General features: G+C 41.4%; 1 long non-coding RNA gene across 1 annotated transcript; it reads left to right on the top strand.

Moving 5' to 3' along the window:
- Positions 1 to 11275: 11275 nt before the first annotated feature.
- Positions 11276 to 12580, top strand: LOC306982632. Its single transcript, XR_013794219.1, has 3 exons — positions 11276 to 11461; positions 12364 to 12391; positions 12469 to 12580. It is a non-coding gene; the product is annotated as an uncharacterized lncRNA (long non-coding RNA).
- Positions 12581 to 14030: the final 1450 nt, after the last annotated feature.

Here is a 14030-nt window from a genome sequence, read left to right as displayed (position 1 = left end):
ACGGTTACATAGACGAGGCAATAGAGGCGCTAAAGGAGGCACGGCCCGCGAGGGCCGTTCGATGCCGCTTGCGGCTTTAATTAGGCCCGAGCGGCCTGCCGTCGCAAGGGCCTATTGTAATCGCAATCACAGCGCAGTGCGCGCAGCGCACTGAACCCAAGTGCGCGGAGCGCACGAAAACAGCGCGAAGCGCTGTCCCCATGTCAACCGTAAACTCACCATGTAAAACCAGAGGTGTGGGCCCTTTATACTTATTATTGCATTAAAGGGTATATATGTGGGGTATATATAGTATATATAGTGGGGGTATATAGTGTGAATGGGGGTATATAGTGGATGACGAGCGCGAAGCGCTCGTCATCCACCCAGGAACCCCACGGATGCGTGCGGATCGTTGAAAGCTTTCCAAAAATGTATAATACGATATCGTCGCGAAAGCGACTATATTGTTTTTGCCGAAAATATTATTATTCTTTCTCGCTTCTTCTTCTTCTTTCTTTCTTTCTTCTGCTCTTTGAGCAGGAATTTGACCCCCTGAACATAGTCGAAAACTCACCAAACTTTGCCCAAAATTCAGGTTTGGTGAAAAATTAATTAAAATGTGTGTTTCATATTGGGGGGAAAAAAAATGGCGCGACAGCGCCACCTACAAAAGTGAAAATACATTACGCCAATGGGGGAGGGGCCGAAGTAAACTTTGTCGTAGAGCGACGAGATTCGGTACAGACATTCGTCATGTGACGCCAAAAAAAAAATATTATTGTGGCCACGCCCCCTGACAAACCGGAAGTCCGCCATTTTGAAAGGAAGACCGGAGAATGCTGAGTCAGCGTTTTCGCTTACATCGCATTTTAACGAACTCCTCCTAGGGCGTTTCACCAAATGAGCTCAAAATCGCTCCAGTTCATCTCGAGATGTGGGGCATCAAAAGTTATCCAAATTTTTTGGCTATGTTTTACGGTTTGTTTGCGGCGAAGCCGCAATCTTTCCGAAGTATTTTGCGATTCATCAAAAACTAAAAATTGCTCCCATTTGCGCAAACAAACTCCGATTAAAAATCGGAAATATACATTTTTTTTGACCTTTCACCCCTGGACACAACAAATGTGAAAAAATGACACTGGGCGCGATAGCGCCCCCTCCAGGTACAGAAGAAAAAATGCATTGTGGGAAAAAAATTAGTTTGTCGGAAATGGATGAAATTCGGTACAAAAATAGTTGATGGCGTCCCGATCCAAAGAGCCAATGAGACCCATATCGTATTTTGTACGGTATTGCCATGGTGACGCCCGGGGCCCCCCATGTAATTCTAATGGGGCTGACACATGAATCTCACATTATGCAACATTACAGCGCGTTAGCGCCCCCTGTCAGGAGCTTGTGGACAGTGGACATGGAAGTACGGCCCGTTAGGGCTGTCTGATGCTACTTGTGAAATTTAAAAGTTTAAGGGCGCGCTAGCGCCCTCTGCAGGCTGGAGCCATTGTTCACATGGAGAGGCTAAAAATGCAGTTTTGATGTTTACTGACAAAGATGAATGGCACATCAGGGCAAAAAAATGCAGTGTGGCGCCCTTGGTACGGTTATGGCACGGCAATAGAGGCGCTAAAGGAGGCACGGCCCGCGAGGGCCGTTCGATGCCGCTTGCGGCTTTAATTATTCTTTCTTTCTTTCTTCTTCTTTCTTCTTTCTTCTGCTCTTTGAGCAGGAATTTGACCCCCTGAACATTGTCGAAAACTCACCAAACTTTGCCCAAAATTCAGGTTCGGCGAAAAATTAATTAAAATGTGTGTTTCATATTGGGGAAAAAAAAAATGGCGCGACAGCGCCACCTACAAAAGTGAAAATACATTACGCCAATGGGGGAGGGGCCGAAGTAAACTTTGTCGTAGAGCGACGAGATTCGGTACAGATATTCGTCATGTGACGACAAAAAAAAAATATTATTGTGGCCACGCCCCCTGACAAACCGGAAGTCCGCCATTTTGACAGGAAGTCCTGAGAATGCTGAGTCAGCGTTTTCGCTGACATCGCATTTTAACGAACTCCTCCTAGGGCGTTTCACCAAATGAGCTCAAAATTGCTCCAGCTCATCTCCAGATGTGGGGCATCAAAAGTTATCCAAATTTTTTGGCTAAGTTTCATGGTTCGTTTGCGGCGAAGCCGCAATCTTTCCGAAGTATTTTGCGATTCATCAAAAACTAAAAATCGCTCCCATTCGCACAAACAAACTCCGATTAAAAATCGGAAATATACATTTTGTTGACCTTTCACCCCTGGACGCAACAAATGTGGAAAAAGTGCCATTGGGCGCGATAGCGCCCCCTCCAGGTGCAGAAGAAAAAATGCATTATGGGAAAAAAATTAGTTTGTCGGAAATGGATGAAATTCGGTACAAAAATAGTTGATGGCGTCCCGATCCAAAAAGCCAATGAGACCCATATCGTATTTTGTACGGTGTTGCCATGGTGACCCCCGAGGCCCCCCATGTTATCCAATGGGGCTGACACATACATCTCACATTATACAACATTACAGCGCGTTAGCGCCCCCTGTCAGGAGCTTGTGGACAGTGGTCATGGAAATACGGCCCGTTAGGGTCATCTGATGCCACTTGTGAAATTAAAAAGATTACGGGCGCGCTAGCGCCCTCTGCAGGCTTGAGCCATTGCTTACATGGAGAGGCTAAAAATGTAGCTCTGATGTTTACTGACAAAGATTAATGGCACATCAGGGCAATAAAATGCAGTGTGGCGCCCTTGGTACGGTTACATAGACGCGGCAATAGAGGCGCTAAAGGAGGCACGGCCCGCGAGGGCCGTTCGATGCCGCTTGCGGCTTTAATTCTTTCTTTCTTTCTTCTTCTTCTTCTGCTCTTTGAGCAGGAATTTGACCCCCTGAACATTGTCGAAAACTCACCAAACTTTGCCCAAAATTCAGGTCCGGCGAAAAATTAATTAAAATGTGTGTTTCATATTGGGGGAAAAAAAAATGGCGCGACAGCGCCACCTACAAAAATCAAAATACATTGCGCCAATGGGGGAGGGGCCGAAGTAAACTTTGTCGTAGAGCGACGAGATTCGGTACAGATATTCGTCATGTGACGAAAAAAAAAAAATATTATTGTGGCCACGCCCCCTGACAAACCGGAAGTCCGCCATATTGACAGGAAGCCCGGAGATTGCTGAGTCAGCGTTTTCGCTGACGTCGCATTTTAACGAACTCCTCCTAGGGCGTTTCACCAAATGAGCTCAAAATCGCTCCAGCTCATCTCGAGATGTGGGACATCAAAAGTTATCCAAATTTTTTGGCTATGTTTTACGGTTTGTTTGCGGCGAAGCCGCAATCTTTCCGAAGTATTTTGCGATTCATCAAAAACTAAAAATCGCTCCCATTCGCACAATCAAACTCCGATTAAAAATCGGAAATATACATTTTATTGATCTTTCACCCCTGGACACAACAAATGTGTAAAAGTAACATTGGGCGCGATAGCGCCCCCTCCAGGTGCAGAAGAAAAAATGCATTATGGGAAAAAAATTAGTTTGTCGGAAATGGATGAAATTCGGTACAAAAATAGTTGATGGTGTCCCGATCCAAAAAGCCAATGAGACCCATATCGTATTTTGTACGGTGTTGCCATGGTGAATCAAAATACATTGCGTCTATGGAGGCGGGACCAATCTGGGCCAACGTCAACTTTGTTGTAGAGCGACGAGATTCGGTACAGATATTCGTCATGTGACGACAAACAAAAAATATTATTGTGGCCACGTCCCCTGACAAACCGGAAGTCCGCCATTTTGACAGGAATCTGGAAAATGCTGAGTCAGCGTTTTCGCTGATGTCGCATTTTAACAAACTCCTCCTAGAGCGTTTCACCAAATGAGCTCAAAATCGCTCCAGCTCATCTCGAGATGTAGGGCATCAAAAGTTATCCACATTTTTTGGCTAAGTTTTACGGTTTGTTTGCGGCGAAGCCGCAATCTTTCCGAAGTATTTTGCCATTCATCAAAAACTAAAAATCGCTCCCATTCGCACAAACAAACTCTGATTAAAAATCGGAAATATACATTTTATTGACCTTTCACCCCTGGACAAAACAAATGCAACAAAGTGACATTGGGCGCGATAGCGCCCCCTCCAGGTGCAGAAGAAAAAATGCATTATGGGAAAAAACTTAGTTTCTCGGAAATGGATGAAATTTGGCACAAAAATAGTTGATGGTGTCCCGATCCAAAAAGCCAATGAGACCCATATCGTATTTTGTACGGTGTTGCCATGGTGACGCCCGGGGCTCCCCATGTTATTGTAATGGGGCTGACACATGAATCTCACATTATGCAACATTACAGCGCGTTAGCGCCCCCTGTCAGGAGCGTGTGGACAGTGGTCATTGAAATACGGCCCGTCAGGGCCGTCTGATGCTAATTGTGAAATTAGAAAGTTTATGGGCGCGCTAGCGCCCTCTGCAGGCTGGAGCCATTATTCACATTGAGAGGCTAAAAATGTTGTTTTGATGTTTACTGACAACGATTAATGGCACATCAGGGCAATAAAATGCAGTGTGGCACCCTTGGTAGGGTTACATAGACGCGGCAATAGAGGCGCTAAACGAGGCACGGCCCGCGAGGGCCGTTCGATGCCGCTTGCGGCTTTAATTAATCTTGTTCCTTTGCTTTATGGAGCTGATCCACATGAACAAAGCTCAGAGCTGGTCCTTTGGCAGAGAATTTACATGATATGAGGCTCTTTCATACTGTCAATAGAAATTTGGATGATTTTAGTCTCTCCTTTTCATTTTTATTTAGTCTTATTTTAGTCGACTAAAATGTCTGGACTAAAATGTCTGGACATAAAATGTCTGGACATAAAATGTCTGGACATAAAATGTCTGGACATAAAATGTCTGGACATTTTAGTCATAGTTTTAGTCTCATGAAAAACTTAAAATTTAGTTTTAGTCCAATTTTAGTTGTAAAAAATATCACTTTGACTAAAATCAAGACTAAATATTTTAGTCGACGAAATTAACACTGGAACCGACGGCCATAGGCAATGTCCTGGAGAAGAGGAAATAGAGCTTCTACAAGCAGTTATCTTATCTTATCGCATGCAGCACTAAGCACATTGTCTAAATCCACCTCTGTGAGGCTGAATGTAGAACCTGCACTCTTTGTAAACATAGGTTTAGTCTTTTCCATTTATTATGTCCCAACAGTGGACATGAAACACAGGACAGAGCCCATCAACAGAAGGTGGGCATGCTATGGTTTGGGCTGAGGCACTTAAATAGTGCTTACACACTTAGTACCAGGCAGATTTACAATTTTTACTCTGGTGGGATCCTACACTTGTATAGCAGTGGTGCTGATCAATATGGTAAATGGTTTCAACTACTGTATATAGCACTTTTCCACTTACACTAGGCACTCAAAATGCTTTACAGCGGGGAACCACTCACCCATTCACACTCTTATTCATACACCAATGTACGCAGACATAAGGTCCCAGAGGAAAATTTTCTGGCTCAAGTTTGTCTTTTTTTAAACTCAGGAGACAACATTGAGTCTCTCATTTTGATCTCAAACTAGTTTCAGATTTGTCTGATTAATTTCTTGTTTGTTTCTCCTAAAATTCACTAGGAGCAATAAGGGAGAAAACAAAATAAGCTCTATTAGAGACATAGGTGAGAAATTGTTGCTGTTGCTCATATTGGTCCACCATGGAGCCATTAAAGAGTGCTATAATAAAAGAGATACAATGGAGAAATAATACTGTTTAAAATAATCACACATAAAATTATCAACAAAGGCCTTTATTTAAAAACTTGGCAACAAGAAAATCACTTTTTTTTGGCCTATACAGTGCACCCTTTTTCGACATCATTAAAAAAAAAAAAAAAGACAGTTTGTGCGCATTGCACAGATCATCGCTGTAAGAGACCACATGGCAATGTCCAGCTGCTAGACAGTGAGCTAAACATTTTATGCCAAGATCAACGTCCTGGACGCCTTAGAGGAGTATAAGAGTAATTTCTCCTGCCTCTGCACAATGGAAGGCACGCCGCACTATCGCGCTGTTAAAAGGAATAGGCCACCGTTTTTCCATACTGAGATATGTTCTTACCTTAGCTTTGACAAGTTCTTTAGGACCTGTCTGATCTTCACCCGTGCCTTCAGTCACGTAAACACAGCACAGACGGCGTTAGCATTTAGCCTCTCCCTCTCTCCTCTATAGCTCCAAAACAGGTCAAGATAGAAGCTACCAAGCTCTTCCACGTTTTCCCTATTTAAATATGGTTACGTGAAGTGTTACACTACAAAGTATAATTACACAAAATTAAACAATGTGGATTTTCTAAACGGGTAGAAGGGGGAACTATATTGCAAGGCATAATAATACCAGGAGTAGTTCGAAATCCGCGCAGTAATATCTTCACTTCACTGTGCGGATGCCAAACTACTCCTACTTTGTAGTGGAACACTTCACGTAACCATATTTAAATAGGGAAAACGTGGAAGAGCTTGGTAGCTTCTATCTTGACCTGTTTTGGAGCTATAGAGGAGAGAGGGAGAGGTTAAATGCTAACGCCGTCTGTGCTGTGTTTACGTGACTGAAGGCACGGGTGAAGATCAGACAGGTCCTAAAGAACTCGTCAAAGCTAAGGTAAGAACATATCTCAGTATGTAAAAACGGTGGCCTATTCCTTTAACAACTCAACTCCCTCCGGCAATGAAAATGATCAGCTGTGCAAGCCATGAACAGATGAAATATACTGAGCCCGAAAAGTCTCAACCATTTTGTATAACTAACTATTGTGACAGGCCGACTGGCAGCCTAAAAGGCAAACAGGCGCCAAGAACAAGCGCCGACCACGAAACGTTATTGATCACTCACACAGTCCACAGTCTTTGAAGCTCTCTGACGACATTTGTTTATCAGGGCTTTCTTTATTTTTGATTTCTCCACCGATGTCCATCCAGGTAAAGTGCTGCAATGCATGATGTACGCTGAAACATAGATAACATAGATAGATTTTAAGCAAGGAGAATTGATCTTCATCCTAAAATGCCTTACTAAAACTTACTCATGATCGCATCAACTTTGGGCTTCTCGAGGACTCTTTTCCCTTCAGGAGCCTTTCCATGCTTTCCAAATGCAACAGCATGGGAACACTCCTCTGCTGAGAAAAATTCATCGAAAAGTAGATGAAATAGTCGAAAGCAGTCTTTTCGAGCTTCTGCATGTATAGCTGCCAGCCGGGTGCGAGAGAGAAAAAGACCGCTATCTGGATATAGTTCTTTCATCCTCGTCTGTGTTGTTGTTTTTACATTTGTGTGGGGCAATATTTGATCCATTTTATCCACAAAGGTACGGAGTGCATCAATGTGGTCACCACCTGCAACAGAAAACATAAAATACACACAAAGTAAGTCCAATTGAGTTATTTAATTGCTCAATTATTCATTCATGCCCACACATAGTGGCCTGTTACCTTTATAACTTAAAATGCTATTTTTTAAACTAACAATAATTGCCTTGAGTCAATAGAGTTTGGTTCAAGGCAATGGAAAAATTAGAGAGGCTGAAATCATGGTGCAACGTACAAAGAAACATATTTGATTTTCCAGGAGAGCCTTGTTACAATTTGCATTTGACCACTTAGACCAGTGGTTTCCAAAGTGGGGGTCGAGGTCCCCAGATGATTTCCTGATGTAATAAAAAGAAAAGTGATGTTTTTTGTATATTTTTTAGATTAAAACAGCATATAAATTATGAAATTCTTTCATTTAATTTGTTTAAATACATATTAACTTGATTAAAAATGCTTTTTTAAACCCTAATGTAGCATAAGAGGAAACAACTTTATGTAGGGGGGGTCCTGAGTTGATTACGTGTCAATTTTTGGGGTCCCAGCCCAAAAGTTTGGGAACGCCTGACTTAGATAACCACCAAATTAACACTCTGCTTTTTCAGTCAAAGTCTACTTTTCCCAAAGTAAATTATTTTAAACAGCTATTAAAACAAATACTTACTCAAAGTGTCCAGGAGATCTTGTAGTTTTGTATTCCTCTCCTTTAACCTTTCCACCTCTGCTTCACATTTCTTGCATGGCTTCCAGACACTGTCTTTCTCACATGGGCTGTCAACAGGCAAAGTGTCAGCAGAATCAGAGGAACTGGTGTTTTCTGCTCGATTAACAGTAGAGGGAGAGCAAAGCATGCTCAAAAAACTCTCTTTGGCTGTCTGATGAGGAGATAACTGATCACGGTTTAGGGACAACACAGGTGATGGCTGACGTACTGAAGACCTTTGCTGGGAAGCAGGAGACTTCTCCACATGGCTTGGATGGAAGGTAGCAGAAGTCGGGTTCATAGCTGAGGGACTGAAGAAGGCATCAGGCATGTATCTATACTGTTGAGGGTTTGGCAACATTTGCAAATGAGAGTGTGGCTGTGCATAAGGGAACTCAAAAGGCCAGAGAGGAGGCTGTAGAGAGGATCTCTCGAGTGGAGGTGGTTTGTCAGGAAGCTGATGTGGAGCGGTCTGTAGAGGAGATGACTGGGGTGGAGTCAGAAGCGGTGGTGGAGGAGACGGTAAAGCTGGAGACCAGAGAGAAGATGGTTGGTGGTGAGCAGTGCTAGCTTTTTGTGATGACAATGATGGCTGTTGAAGAGAAGCCTGGATGGAAGAGGATTGTTGTGGAGTAGACTCTAGTGATGAAGGATGATTGTAGAATTTCTTTGCAGCGATGTCCATCTTTTTAGATGTTTTTTTCCCTTTCATTTGGTCATCTGCATTTCCTACATATTCCACTGTAGCATTGTAGAACTTTTTATCAGACCATCTTGCGAGAACATCATCTCCTGGCTTTAGATCTTCAAAGGAGTGTATGGGTTTTTCATTTTTATGAATAACATCTGCTATATTAAATATCTTAGCAGTATAGCCATCTTCAAATGCCAGAAACACAAAACAACCTAAAAGAAATTGAGAAAAATACAATATTAAATAACATTCTCACTGTATGTGTTTATTTAAATTTTAAATTAATTCTCTTACTCAGGGCCCTTACATATAAAGCTCAGAATTGGGACATCACTGTCAAATTGCTCAACTTTGCATTTAAAGGCTATATATTTGCTGTAATGGCCCTGCAGCTTTTACAGTTGTTCCAGTCTTTTTGTTGTTTTTTTGCATCGTTTAGGCAATGGCCGCAACGCTAGGGGCTGACAAACGGGGAGGAGTGAGGAGAGTCTATTAATATTATGTCTATGTGTTCAGGCCATTTTTATATAGACATTTGTCAAGCTTCAATCATGGCAGATTTCAACTGTTTGGTAAAAATACAGTGTAGGAGTTCGAGCATAACTTACCATCCTGGGTTGTTTTTGGAGAAAGAGGATGTGGTTGAAAAATCTCAGACTTTTTCGGTGGTATCCGGTCTCTTTTAGGCAATTTTCTTTTTTCTTCTTGGCCCTCCATACTGTAATACAAAAAAGGGAATATTTGTTAGCTGCAGTGTAATTTTGTCAGCTAACTTCTTTTGTAGACAGTGATTTTCTCCTTCTATCATTAGGCTACTTCAGAATGGCTAACATTGAGCTAAGCTAGCATAAGGCGCTGCTACATTGGCGCAAATGCCATCGCACTTAGATCGCCAAATTAATGTAGCAATTGTTGACACACACACACATAATTTTTCAATTGTAAGCTCACCGCCTTTTTCGACTCCGACCTCGGGTACTTGTTCGCTCCATTCGTGATCATCCAGCAGTAAGTCTGCTTTCTGCTCTTGACCGCGGCGCTGACTACCGGTCGTTAACTTTGAAGCAACCAATCACGACTCGCCATCTGAAGCGGGACACATTTCTTAGCCAATGAGGCCAATTACCCATCTGGATATCTCGCGCTAACTCACTGATGATCTGTTCACTTTCTCCTGAAAGACCAGAGAAAAAAGGAGTCTACAGTACACTGGGTAAGTCACTATTACACTACTGTTTGTGCTTAAAATAAATCATAGGCTTAATCTCCACACACACCTCCTCTAGTTGGAGGAGGCGAGGTGAGCTCTAAACACGCACATAGTGCAAGGCATCTTACGCGATAACAGTGAAGCTAAGGTAACGTTAGCATTTAAGTAAACACCCGACTACAATATTTTTTTCTTTACCTTTCTTGTGTTCTTAACCAAGTAGCCTTCCTCGACTGTCCACCTGCTGCCTGATGCTCTGCTCCTACAGCAATTAGGCCTCCATGAATGTAAAACTGTTTTCTCTGTGATGCTAACAATGCTAATGTTGCTAACGTCTCACAGCCTAACGACAGCAATCTGCGCTCTCTTTGATTTGTTACAATTTAACACATCACAAATAGAGCCAGACTGATCGGGTTATTAAAATCGGGTTGCTAAAATGAGGGATGCCATTAAGAAATACTTCCAATTCAACTGCTGGCTTTCTGCTTGTCCGAAAAAGGAATTTTCCAGCTCAGAGTTCAATCTCCTAGGACGAATGAGACGCCCCATTATTTTAGTATGTTCTGGTCGGTAACATGGTGTACCGTTTCAACATCTTTGTATATATTTATTTTAATGATTAACGTTGGGGCGTTCTTTGGCTTGGCGGAACTAAAGTTAACCCTGGAGACACGTTTCCACAGGGACGCGAGTAGGTGACGGACTGTAGTTTATTTTATTACCGTATAAGAACGAACTACCTGCAGCGTAGTCCCAAGGTCTTAAATGGTAAAAAAAAAAAAAAAAAATGTATGCAAAAACGTACTATATTTCCTGTGCATGGGTCTTACCATTGTCATTTGATTTTAGCAATGTTTCTTGTCAAGTAGTTCCTAGTTCCTAAGTAAATCCGTGCGCAAGTTTATCCTCTGATTTTCTCTAGCTGTATTTTATTTATTATTTTCTTTAAATGACCTAATATTACATATGTAATTGGCCTACAATGGCATTAAAAGGGTATTAATATTAAACTCTTGAATTTAATGTTACCAAACCTGGAGATACACTGTCTTTTCATGATAACCATCACAACTGCTTATGATTGATCTGTTCAATTTACGTGTTTCATTATTCTTGACAAAAAAAATTGGTACGTAATAATCGACTTACCTGAGTTGCTGCTCATTTGACACGCGCCTCCTTGGAGTTGAACCTGTACAAATGCCCGTATTTTACACACGAGTTGCAATGAGGGAATAAATAAGTGTACACATAATACTTGGAGAATAATGTAACATTAAAGGAAAAAAATGGAAGTATACTTAAATCATTGCCTACATTAATTGTGTAATATCTTGCCTAATCTTTTTTTTTTTTTTTCTAATTCATAGATATCCAAAACAAGCTTTGAAAAAAATGACACACAAGCAGCCTGATCCTCGGTGGAGAAGAAAAGTAAAGTCTCAAGAACAGGCATCGAAGAGATACAGGAAAAAGGTAATCTATAACGGCAGTTCCCACCCTGTTTTGGGATTAGTGGTACCAGTTTTGGAGAGTAACTAAATACATTAAATACAATACTAAAATATGTATTCAGAATACTAATTTTGTGTAACTGTATTCAGGTACAAATACAATCTCATTTGAGAGTATTTCATAGTTGCTTCTCAAATGCCAAAGGAAATACATTGCAATATTCATAGTCGTAAAATTAGAAGCTAAACATTCATTAAAATCCATCCATCCATTTTCTTCCGCTTTATCCGGGGCCGGGTCGCGTGGGCAGCAGTCTCAGCAGAGATGCCCAGACTTCCCGGTCCACACACGCTTCCTCCAGCTGTTCTGGGGGGACCCCGAGATGACACCACACCAGCTCGGAGACATAGTCCCACCAGCGTGTCCTGGGTCTTCCACTAGGCCATGTCCCACTAGGACAAGCATTTTTACATTAAAATGTAAAAAAAAATACTGATTATCCGACTTTCGTACTAAAATAAACCTTTTTAAACTGCCTTAACATAATGCCCATGCGAGTCATGTGAACTGTGATCTGATTGGTCAAACGTAATAGTTGGTTCTGTATATTTTGAATCACTCAGCATATTTATTCAAAAATATAATGCAACTCAAGGTGATAGTATTCCGAATACAGTACAATACACTGATTTGGCAAAGTAGCTGAATACTACAAAAGTATTCAGAGTGTTCTGTAACTGAATACAATTTCAAACTATTCTCTCCAACACTGGTGGTACTCATTTTGGTATTTTGTCCTTGAATGTATGATCCTGGACTACACTATGTTTTAGACAGAATGATCTTAATATCTCCCTATCTCTTAATTGTATTTCTATTCATAAATGTGGATTATTAATATAATCTTTCATTTTTCCCTGTAGCAAGCCATTCAATCACAGGAATCTACAGGTACATTTAAAAAACAAATTATTGTGTAGCCTCACTGTACTATGATATTTATTTATTTTTGTATATATATTTCTTAGACTCTACAGATGAGGAACAACTTGTGGAAGCAGCAGCACATGAGGCTTCAACTACTACTGAGGATGGTGAAGATGACTTCCCTGCAGAGTCTTCAACGGAGTCACCCATCCCTTCGTCCGAGACTGAATCCATGAGCACACCGGATCACCAGACAGAATATGCAGAGAATGAGCAACACTTTGATGACCCTTTTGTCTATGAGGACACCTCTGAGTGTGATTCACAGGAGGATGGGGAATTTAGTGCCTGTGAGGACTCCAAAAATGGCCCCCTTTATACCAACGCACCAATGTCTATTGCGGAAAGCCTTATTCTCATTATGACATTTGCCACCAGACACAAATTAACAGGAAAGGCATTGAATGACTTGATCAAACTTATTAGTGTACACTGTCCTCCTGATGTACAGACTGAATGCCTTCAAAATCTACAGAAATTTAAAGAGTTTTTTGATAGTTCATCATCTTCCTCTTTGCTGTTGCACAAATATTGTAGTGTTTGTTTTGTTTCAATGGAAAGTTCAGACCCAAATTGCAAGTCCTGTGCAGCTGATCTAACAAAAGAAGGTGCCACCTCCCATTTTATTGAAGTTTCTATCGAAGCACAACTAAGATCATTGTTTGCTAAAGATGGGTTTGAGGAAGAGCTTATGTTTAGGTTCAAAAGACAGAAAAAAAGGTATGACACAATAGAGGACATTTATGATGGTGAGATTTATCAGAAGCTTGTACAATGTAATGGGCCTCTTTCTGATCCCAAAAATATTTCTCTTACCTGGAACACAGACGGAATACCCATCTTCAAGTCATCTAAGTTTTCAGTTTGGCCTTTTTATTGTGTTATAAATGAATTGAGCTTTGTTCAACGCACAAAACGAGAGAATATGATCTTTGCAGGACTTTGGTTTGGGGATTCTAAGCCTTCTATGCTAACATTTCTGGAACCTCTGGTGGGAACTCTGAACAAGTTACAAGAAGATGGAACTACAGTGAAATTTGCAGGAGCACAGTTGCCCTTTACATGCAAGGTTTTCACTATTGCAGGAACGTGTGATTTACCGGCTAAGTCTATGGTGCTTAACACAGTTCAATTCAATGGAAGGTTTGGATGCCAAAAATGTGAACAGCCGGGGAAAACTGTAAAAACAGGAGAGAGAGGCCATGTACATGCGTTTCCTTTTCAAACTGACGACCCAAAAGGCCCTCCTCGCACCCACAACAGCTTCATAGAACATGCTAAAGTAGCATATGAGTCCGATAGCGTTGTCCAAGGAGTGAAAGGACCCACGTATCTAAGCAGACTAAAGAGCTATGATCTAGTGCTCGGCACAGCTATAGACTACATGCACTGTGTATTATTAGGAGTTATGCGAACACTGATGTTTCTGTGGTTTTCCACTGAGTTTTCTCGCTGTGATTTTAGTATGGCAAGGTCAGTCAAAGAAGTTGATAAAAGAATGAATGAAATTCGTCCAACATTTTTCATAAGATTTCCACGTTCAGTGTTCTCTCATCGAATGTTCTTCAAAGCATCGGAGTATCGGTCAATTTTGTTGTATTTT

This window comes from Gobius niger, assembly GCF_951799975.1.
Source record: "Gobius niger genome assembly, contig: SCAFFOLD_114, whole genome shotgun sequence".
Taxonomy (NCBI): domain Eukaryota; kingdom Metazoa; phylum Chordata; class Actinopteri; order Gobiiformes; family Gobiidae; genus Gobius; species Gobius niger.
Note: the sequence above shows the minus strand (reverse complement) of the source record. Positions and strands in the feature narration are given on the sequence as shown.